Here is a 10,908-nt window from a genome sequence, read left to right on the forward strand (position 1 = left end):
CTTGAGTATCTTCGGAGTCAGAGTGATAGCTTCTCTCGGAGTGGCTGTCGGAGTCGGAGCCGGATACCCATTCACCAACATGAGCTTGATGTCTTCGTTTTGTGTAGCTCCTTGATGATTTTTCCTTCCTTTCCGAATCCTTGCTTCTCCGTGAGTATCTTTATTCATAACGATCATCTCTACTCCTTCTCTCTCTTGGTGGTGATTCTTTGCTTCTTCTTTTTGGAGAATCTTCTCTTCTCTTGTAGGGAGCCGTACACTCATTGGAATAGTGTCCAGGTCTTCCACAACTGTAGCAGTTTCGCTCTCGACTAGAAGATCTTTTGTCATTTTAGGACCTTGACTTGAAGCTTCTATCTTTGCTTCTACTCTTGTAGAACTTGTTGAAGTTATTCACCATTAGGCTCAATTCTTCATTGAAGTTTTGTTTCTCACTTGATGATGTAGGGGCTTCGCATGAGGCTTTGTAGGCACCACTTGATTTGTTGTGAAGTTCTCTTTATCCTTAAGTGACATCTCATGAGCAACAATTCTTCCAATCACCTCCGTTGGCTTGAGATCTTTGTAATTGGGCATCATTTGGATCAATGTGCACACAATATCATATTTTCCATCCAAGGCTCTTAGAATCTTCTTGATGATGAATCTATCGGTCATCTCTTCACTTCCTAAGCCGGCAATCTCATTTGTGATGAGAGCAAGCCTAGAGTACATTTCAGCGACACCTTCACCATCCTTCATTTTGAACTTGTCAAGTTGACTTTGAAGCACATCCAACTTGGATTCCTTGACGGAGTCGGTACCTTCATGCATATCAATCAAAGTGTCCCAAATTTCCTTTGCATTCTCAAGACGGCTGATTTTGTTGAATTCTTCGGGGCACAATCCGTTGAAGAGAATATCACAAGCTTGAGCATTGTATTGCAACATCTTCAACTCTTCCGCGGTAGCTTCACGGTTTGGTTCTTTCCCATCAAAGAAGTCACCTTGCAAACCAACACACACAATAGCCCAAACGGCGGGGTTATGTCCAAGAATATGCATTTTCATTTTATGCTTCCAACTAGCAAAATTAGTACCATCAAAGTAAGGATCTCTACGGTGATAATTTCCCTCGCTAGACGCCATACTCTCCTAGGTTGTGAAACCAAGGCTATGACCACCAAAAGCTATGAAGATCAAAGCAAACGGAGACCAAAGCTCTGATACCACTTGTAGGATCGAAAGTATGTCTAGAGGAGGGGTGATTAGACTACTTGACCAAATAAAAACTTAACCTTTTCCCAATTTTAGTTCTTGGCAGATTTTAGCTATTGTAGGACAAGTCAAGCAATCATCACACAATTCAAGCAAGCATGCAAAGAGTATATTGGCAGCGGAAAATAAAGCATGCAACTTGCAAGAATGTAAAGGGAAGGGTTTGGAGAAATCAAACGCAATTGGAGACACGGATGTTTTTCCCGTGGTTCGGATAGGTGGTGCTATCCTACATCCACGTTGATGGAGACTTCAACCCACAAAGGGTAACGGTTGCGCGAGTCCACGGAGGGCTCCACCCACAAAGGGTAACGGTTGTGCGAGTCCACAAAGGGCTCCATCCATGAAGGGTCCACGAAGAAGCAACCACCCACAAAGGGTCCACGAAGTAGCAACCTTGTCTATCCCACCATGGCCATCGCCCACACAGGACTTGCCTCACTAGCGGTAGATCTTCACAAAGTAGGCGATCTCCTTGCCCTTACAAACTCCTTGGTTCAACTCCACAATCTTGTCGGAGGCTCCCAAGTGACACCTAGCCAATCTAGGAGACACCACTCTCCAAGAAGTAACAAATGGTGTGTAGGTAATGAACTCCTTGCTCTTGTGCTTCAAATGATAGTCTCCCCAACACTCAACTCTCTCTCATAGGATTTGGATTTTGTGGAAAGAAGATTTGAGTGGAAAGCAACTTGGGGAAGGCTAGAGATCAAGATTCATATGGTAGGAATGGAATATCTTGGTCTCAACACATGAGTAGGTGGTTCTCTCTCAGAACATAAGAGTTGGAATTGTGTATGTGTTCTGATGGCTCTCTCCATGAATGAAGAGGAGGTGGAGGGGTATATATAGCCTCCACACAAAATCCAACCGTTACACACAGTTTTCCAATCTCGGTGGGACCGAATCAACAAACTCGGTCGGACCGACAATGTAAACCTAGTGACCGTTAGAGATTTTCAGTGGGACTGACATGCAACTCGGTGGGACCGATATGGTTAGGGTTTGGGCATAACGTAATCTCGGTGAGACCGATTACACAAACTCGGTGAGACCGAATTTGGTAATTAGCTAACCAAAGAGTTGGTCAGGCAAACTCGGTGGGACCGATTTGCTCTTTCGGTGAGACCGAAAAGTTACAAAAAGGAAACACTGAATTTACATTGCAATCTCCGTGGGACCGATCCGCTCTTTCGGTGAGACCGAAAAGTTACGAAAGGGAAACAGAGAGTTTGCAATCCCATCTCGGTGAGACCGAGATCCCTATCGGTAGAACCGAATTGCTAGGGTTTGGCAGTGGCTTATGACAAGTGAAACTCGGTGGCACCGGATAGGAAGAATCGGTATGACCGAGTTTGGCTTAGGGTTTAGGTCAAATGTGGATATGGGAAAGTAGTTGAGGGTTTTGGAGCATATCATTAAGCACATGAAGCAAGAGGCTCATTAAGCAACACCTCATCCCTCCTTGATAGTATTGGCTTTTCCTAAAGACTCAATGTGATCTTGGATCACTAAAATATAAAATGAAGAGTCTTGAGCTTTTGAGCTTGAGCCAATCCTTTTTCCTTAGCATTTTGAGGGTTCCACTTTCACATCCATGCCATGCCAATCATTGAGCTTTCCTAAAATAATCATCTTGGAATAGCATTAGCTCAATGAGCTATATGTTGTTATGAATTACCAAAACCACCTAGGGATAGTTGCACTTTCAGTTCTGACCATATTTTCTCCTTGATTCCATTTCTTAGACAAGTTAAAGCACTTGTCTTCTATAGAACAATATGCCTGCCCAACCTTGATTCTGCTCTACCTTCGAGTATTACCCTTTGGTATCTCGAGAATATCACAGAACTACATAACTTATTATGAGTTCTTCCTCAACTATTTTTCTCGCTGATTCCAATTTTCCACGGGTTCTGAGTTGTTAGACACTCCAGGACTTCGATAACCGAATCGAGTCCGCACTATGATTCAACAACTTCTAGTAATCTTCATTGCTTACGAGTTTATACTCGATTATATCATTCCCAACTGATTGGCTACATCATCTTCGTCATGCTAAAGCTTGACCGTGCTACCTATGTCCTCCGTCTAAAGAACACAAATCCGACAGTGCGCTAAACTACATCGAACTTTCAACATCATATTGTTTTCTTTGAAAAGCAATTTCGATTCTGAGCTTACAATCCTATTTGTGGTTCCGATAACTTTTCGCTTCACCCTTCCTTTTGCTTGATGTCGTCGATGGTCGATTACATCTTCAAGAAGTCTCTCAACAAATGTGTCGTGATCATCATCAACATTCTGAGCTCTTCCAGGTTATCAATCGAATTCATGATGAGGAATACCATCCTTGCCCCCTCGATGAGTTGTTGTTGAGCCCACCGGCCACAAGATCATCTTTTTCTTGCTGAAATTGTATGACTTACTTTATAAGTTGTTTTCTGATGGATTCTTTGTGTATCTAAAGTCTGATCTTTATCCGATGAGCATGTCAATGCTATCCCGAAGCATGTCTATGGTACTCTGATCATCAACAAGAACATTGGAAGCGCAATGCTAACTGTTTCTTGATCAATTATCCAAACACCGTTGTATGGTTAACCTCATAAATTGCTTGCCCCTTTGCCTAAATGGTTTCATACTTGGAGCCCTATCATGTATATCATGCTCTTCGTTTCCTTGTGAAAGATATACTCTTGATACTTGGGTATAAACACATTTTCATTTCCATTGTTCTGCTTAATCTGATACTCACATTTTCCTTTCCATTATTTTGTTTAACCTTCCTTGTGATCTATATGATCTAAGCAGTAATATTTTCCTGCTTATGCAAACACTTCGGCGTACAACTCTACCAGTAAGACCATGTTACTATGGTTGATGACCTTCCGGTAACCACTGATGGACGAGAACTTTGCCTAATGGTCCCCCTCGTTCCAACGATCAGGAAAATGGTTATCTTCGTCCCTCGCCCTTGGTACCAATGTTGATGCCAACATAACTGATAGGCTATCCTATGACATGCCTTGTTATCATATCCGTGCAAGATGTCGCCGCTCTTCCTACTCTGAACACACAAGGTGGGCCCATAACCCACAGTTCCACAAGATCGAAACCTGACTCTCCTGTACAACCTTGATTCTAAAATATTCTTTGCACTTGGCTTCGTATGTAATTCACGAGCTAACTTCCTCACCACGATTCATTCCGGTATCAGAGGCAACATTATTCCTCATTGCTCTGAGCCCCTTCATCACCTGTTATAGGCACCAACTTGATGCCTACCTGGTTGAAACTTGTTGAACCTCCTTATACCACTCTCGATTTGTTTCATGTTGCTTCTAAAATCTCCTTCCGTGAGATAATTACCGGATGCCAATCCTTTCCAACATCTGTCCTTATGTTTTTTCCCTTATACCCTATTCGTAAGTACGGTGGACTTTCTGAAGAAAAGTTGACGACTTCATCATGATGCCCTGATGCAGTGAATTGAAGACATCAACATTATGGATCAACCTCTTGGATGAGAGCAGCAAGAAAAGAATATTCGTTAGAATTTCTTAACCAATTCTTTTCCCCTTACTCCACCTATTAAATCTCGGGACGAGATTTCTTGTAGTGGAGGAGATCTGTAACACCCGAGTGTCATGCTACAATAACACTTTGTGATTAAGCTAATCTTTTTCTAAACAATGCTTAATCACCTTTGTAAAATATCTCATGTGAAATTCCATCTGAATTCTAATTCAAATTATAAGCGAATTAAAGAAATTCTCAAACATGGGAACTAAAATGTTCGAAGTGTTGCAAATATTCCATATCTAATTATGGTGGTGAACCAACATTTTTACAAAGCATTTTACAGAATCCTTTTGGCAACTCAAATATTGCAAAACATTTTCTATAAAAAGAAAGAGCAGAAGAAATAAAAAAGAAAGGGAAAAGGCTCGCCTGCCCCTGGGCCTAAGGCCACAGGGACATGCCCAGCTGGTTCGGCCCACCTGCCTCCCAAGTCGTCTCCCTCCTCTCACCCCCACCAGTCGAGCCCGGTCGAGCCGGTTCGCCGTCGCCACCGCTGTCGGATTTCGGGTTCCTGCAGACCCTTGAGGTTCGAACACTGGGGTGCGCGCGGAGATTTCGCCTTCTACCTACCTGCACCCCTCTGCCTCGCTAAGATCTAAGCTATGGAAAGAACAGCATAAGAGACACAGGGTTTATACTGGTTCGGGCCACCGTTGTGGTGTAATACCCTACTCTAGTGTGTGGTGTGGTGGATTGCCTCTTGGGCTGAGGATGATGAGCAATACAAGGAAGAACAGCCTCGCGAGGGTCTGTTCTTGGCTGGGGGGATGAACTGCTAGGAGGAGTTCAGTCACCCTTCTCTCTCTCTCTCTCTCTCTCTCTCTCTTCTCGATTCTCTCACTAATTTCGATCCGATCTCCGATCTCTGATCTCCCCTCTACCCTGTGGGTGGCTAGTCCTATTTATAGGCAAAGGCCCTGGGCCTCTTCCCAAATATTGAGCGGGAAGGGCGCCAACAATTGGCCATTTTGAAGGGGAACATCTGGTACACTTATCCTGACTAAAGTTGGTCCTCGCCTACCAAAGGCTCTGGTGGTGACGCTGGCTTGGGCTCCACAATGACTTCCTCCCTGCCGTTGAACTGGTCTTGGTCTCGTTGCACCGAAACGGGTGCCTTTGCTTGATGCTCTCGCCTGTGCTTGCTCCCTTTGCACCAAAGAGGAAAGAAGGACACTGCGCGGCTGGCGCCCGCCTGGCGCCTTTGGTCGTCATGGCTTGTGTCACGGGCACCTCGTGAGGTACCCCGCCTTGATCTCTCCACCTCCTCGCGAGCCAGCCTGGTGGGGCCGTGCCTGAGGAAGCTCCGTGTCGTCCGCCCCGCGAGGCTTGGCCCCTCGCGAGGGTCTTGTGTCTGTGTTGATGAAGATGGGCCGTGCTGGGCCCCTCCTCGAGCCACGCCGCAGGCCGCAGGCAGGCAAGTCTGGGGACCCCCGTTCCCAGAACACCGACAGTAGCCCCCGGGCCCAAGGCGCGCCCGGACTTGGCCGTGCAGGGAGGCGAAAGGGCAAGAGCGAAGCGCCGCGGGCCCTAACAGCCAGCGGCCTTGGGCGCCGCGTGGCGGTTGATTGGACGTGGGCGTCTCCACTTCCCACGGCGCCTCGGCAACTGCACGGACTGGACAAGTCCCTGCATGCAAAGCGGGTCATGATTACGTGTGATCGTGGAGGTCGGCGGTTGGCCTTCGCTGGCCATAAGTACGGAACGGCGCGCGCCCTTCCAGTCCATCCCTTCTTGCTTCTCCTTCTTCCCGGTCCTTGCTCCGTCTTGCTGCGATGGCTCCGATCCGCCGGTTCTCGGCGACAGAGAAGGGAAAGGCTCCCCGAGAGGAACCAGACCCGCTCTCGCCGAAGAAACGGCTCGCCCTCCGCGGCCAGGACGAGGGGGCCCATCAGGTGGTGTCGAGGCCCTGGTGCGAGCGGCCACCGCCGGGGTTCCCGCTTCCCTTGTACGCCCACATCGAGGGCTCTGAAGGAGTCGATGCCGATCGCCACGGGCGGCGCCGCCGTCGGCGCCGACAGGTCACGAAGGTGTGGGTCGTCCCCCCTGGGGTCGACACCGAGGGCTCCTCCCGAGAGTTCGTGCTCCATGCCGCCATGCCTCCTCAGTCTTGGATTCGCCTTCCTCCCTTCTTCGCCTCCATCATCCCGCAGGGAGAACTCTTGAAGCTTTGGCTGCAGCACGCCGGCTGCAGCACCCTCGCAACCGAGGCAGAGGTCACGGTCGTTGCCCCGGGCGAGGTCTTCATGACTCGAGGCTGGAGCGAAATCGCCCGGGTTTGCAGGACAAGAGGCGCCCTCGCGATCCACTTGGAGTACGACAGTGCTTCGGTGATGTTCTTCAAGGTCTTCAATGCTAACGGGCGCCGGCTGGAGTGCTGCCCCGGGAGAGGTGGTCGGGACCCTGCTATGGCGAGGACTGGGCCCGCCGATCGCTCCCTTGGCGGATCCTCAGGCGGCGGAGGCGTCGGAGGTTCTAGCGACTCCGGCGAGCTCTTCGCGACTCCGGAGACGAGTGACGACAGCTACGAGCCCCCGAGCCAGCGCCGCTCCTGGAGCAGGGCGGGCTCGTCAGGCCGTCGCCGACTCTGATCTAGATGGGGTTGGCGCCGGTGCTTGATGGCCCATTGTTGATGATGGCGTCTTTTGCAGGGGCGCGTGTAGTTAGCGTCCTTTTAGGATCTGTTCCCTGCAAGGAATCAAAGACGCATCCCGTGGGGGCTTGTAAGGTGCCTGTGATCTTGTTTTGTTAATATAACCCTTGTCGTAGAATTGTGCGAGTTGCTCATTCCGTCTTAGCTCAGTTGTCCCTTTCGAACCTCAAGAGGGCTTGGTGCTCTGCGCCGACAGGTCCCAGTCCCAAGGCGGCTTCAGCCGTCGCTGGTATGCCAGGTCGCGATGCCGTGGTCAAGGCCAGGAGGTGAGCGACCCGGGGTCCGGTAGGAGCCCTTGAGTCGCGATGCTCAGGAGGTCCCCTTTGGCGCTCAAGCAGCCGTCGTTCGGTGAGAAAGGAGAGCGGCATCGCTAACACGGGATGGTGCCATGGTAGCTGGTGCTTCCGGGTGGTGACTTATCTCGAGAATCAGGGGCCGCTCTCTGGTGTGTCTCCGGGTCCATGCATCGGCAGGCGTGAGGTTGCTCGGCGAGGTCCTCGCGTGTCCCTCCCCTCTCGCCTTTGCTCCCCTTTCTGCTCTACGTCCTCGGGTCCCGGCCCTCGAGCGAGTCTCAGCCGTCGCTGGTATGCCAGGTCGCGATGCCGTGGACAAGGCCAGAGGGTGAGGGCTGGAGAGCCAGTAGGAGCCCTGAGTCGCGATGCTCAGGCACCCCCCTTTAACGTGCAAGCGGTTCACGCGGATGAGAGTGAAGGAGACACCGCAAGGGCCTCGCCTGACGTAGCTCCTTTAGGAGATCCTGTAGACCCATCATAGAAAGAACGAGGGGTTGCCATGACAATTGACAGTCAGCCGTTGATTGCTTCCGAGGGGCGATGAGGCACTGAAGGCTTGACGAGGTGGCGCCATGCAGGGCTGCCCCGGCCAGAGCTCAGCCATTCAGGTTTGTCGGCGTTGCAGGGACGGACCCATGCGCAAGCGTCGTGCCGTTTGGGAGCAGCTCCGTCAGTTGGCGTCAGTTGAGCGGGCAACTAGGTCAAACACATTAGCCGCGAAGGAGTGGATTCATTAAAATAGATGCTGGGAAGGCGGACATCACTGGGTCAGGCCCGAGTGACTTGGGGATGATGCAGCCTGAGGGGCGCCCCCAACAAGGTAAGATAACAACATAAAATAAAAGGGATACATGCCGCAGGGACGGACTCACGCGGCCTGGGAATAATGTAGCCCTGGGGGGCGCTCCCAGCTGGAAATGAAACTTGAAAGATGTCACCTGATGATGTTGAGGACGAAGGAGTGTTTGCGTAGCAGACTCGGTGGGCTGCGGAAGCCGATCCTCACGAGCCCCCAGGCCCACGGGCCTCGGGAGGCTCCGGAGGCGCTGGTGGCTCCTCGCGAACCATCTCCATCTCCGCTAGGGCTGCGGAACGCCTGGCCTCTTGAGCCTCCATGATGCCCCTCATGAGGCGCTGGTACGTGGCAGCCGCGTTCGGCAAGCCGTAAGGCATGCGAACGTAGCTGTGGGGTGGACCTTCGCAGCGCCCCACTCGCGAGGGCCAGAGGCGCTCCAGAGAGGCGACTCGATTGAGCCCTGGTATGTCGATGCAGACGCGCAGCCCACCATCCTCGCCTGGATGGGGAGCCACAACTGGTAGGCGGCGGCCGCCTCTCATGACTCTTGACTCCTGTAGCTCCTGAATGGCCTTGCTGACGAACTCCTGAGGGTCTGGCCCTCCTTGCCTTACTCCTTCTTGAGGGAAACGTGCTTCGAAACTCGCCTACATGTGGTGCCCAAGCGCCTCCCTCGTGACCTTAGCCAGGTCGGTGGCCGTCCAGGGGAGAGCCCCCGAGCCCTGCCTGAGGAGGGCGCCGGACGCGCTTTCCTATGCGATGGAAGGAGGTTCCCCCTGGGCAGGCGCGGGCCCTGAGGGGCCTGCCTCCTGAGGGGCCGGGCCGGACGATGTCTTCTTCTTCTTGGGGGCGGTCTCGGGAAGCCTCCTGCTTCCGCGATCCAGGTCTTCCAGCGATGTGGCCTGAAAGGCTCGTTCCAGGGAACACACCGCGTCCTTCTCTTCACAGGGCACCGTGATGACTCCGCCACTTCCTGGCATCTTGAGGACGTTGTAGCCGTGGTGAGTTACGGCCATGAACTTGGCCAGCGCTGGGTACCCAAGGATGGCGTTGTACGGCAGGCGAATGTGAGCGACATCGAAGTCGATGAGCTCGGTGCGGTAGTTGTCGCGTGCCCCGAGGGTGACAGGGAGGCGGACCTGCCCAATCGGGACCGTGGAGCCGTCGGTGACTCCGGAGAAAGGCTTGGTTGGCTGAAGCTGGTTGTAGGGCACTTGGAGATTGTTGAATGTTTCCACGGACAGGACGTTGAGCCCTGCCCCGCCATCGATGAGGGTCCCGCTGACCACCACATTGCTGATGATTGGGGAACAAAGCATCGGGAGGACTCCGGCTGTGGCCGCACACTTGAGCTGATCTGCTGAGCTGAACGTGATGGCGCACGCCGACCACCTGAGAGGGCGCGTGGCTTCGAGCTTGGGGAGGACTGCATTCACTTCGCGGGCAAACTGCTTGAAGATGCGTTGAGAGGCTGGGGCTTGAGCCCCGCCCAGGATGCAGGCGATCGCGCGCGGCTCCTAGAAGCCCCCAGCCCCCTCGTCCTGATGGCGGTCCTCGTTTCTCCTTGGCTGCGGCGGCAGCGGAGGGAGGCCTACGTTGCCTGGAGGCCGATCCTCGCGAGGCTGATCCCTCCAGTCTCCCTCGCGAGGTGGGTCTTGCCATCGATCCTCGCGAGGTCGATCGCGCCACCCTTGGCGCGAGCAGCGGTCTTCCCAGCGTCCTGCGTTCCTTCCTCCTCCTCGACAGTAGCCCTGGTCACCGCGGTCGGGGCGACGACCGATCCTTCCTTCTCGCATGGCTCGGAGCTCTTGACATTCGTTGGTGTTGTGGGTGTGGGGGTCGTGGTACACACAGTACCGACTGCCCTTGGAAGATTCGGGCTGATCTCTGCCCCGCTTGGTGTCTGGTTCTACCGCGAGCACGGCAGCCCCCTTGCACTTCACATCCTTGGCCTTGGGCTTCTTCTCTTCTGGGTCCGCGGCAGGCAGCTCGAGGAGGGTGAGACGCCCTTCTTCAGCCCTGGCGCACTTGGTTGCCAAGTTGAACAACTCCAAGGAAGTGCACAGGTCTTCATGCATCGCCAGCTCCTCCTTCATCTTGACGCCGCGCACGCCGTCGGAGAAGGCTGAGATGATGGCCTCCTCGGTCACCTTGGGAATCTTGAGGCGTGCGTTGTTGAAGCGCTGGATGTACTTCTGCAGGGTCTCTCCGGGTTGTTGCTTCATGCGGCGCATGTCGCTCACGGCGGCTGGCCGGTCGCGAGTACCTTGGAAGTTGGCGATGAAGCGGGTGCGCATCTCGTCCCAGGAGGAGATCGTGCCTGGAGC

The sequence above is a fragment of the Triticum urartu genome, chromosome 2A, assembly GCF_056163025.1.
Source record: "Triticum urartu cultivar PI428250 chromosome 2A, HENAU_Tu73, whole genome shotgun sequence".
In the NCBI taxonomy this organism is placed as follows: Eukaryota; Viridiplantae; Streptophyta; class Magnoliopsida; order Poales; family Poaceae; genus Triticum; species Triticum urartu.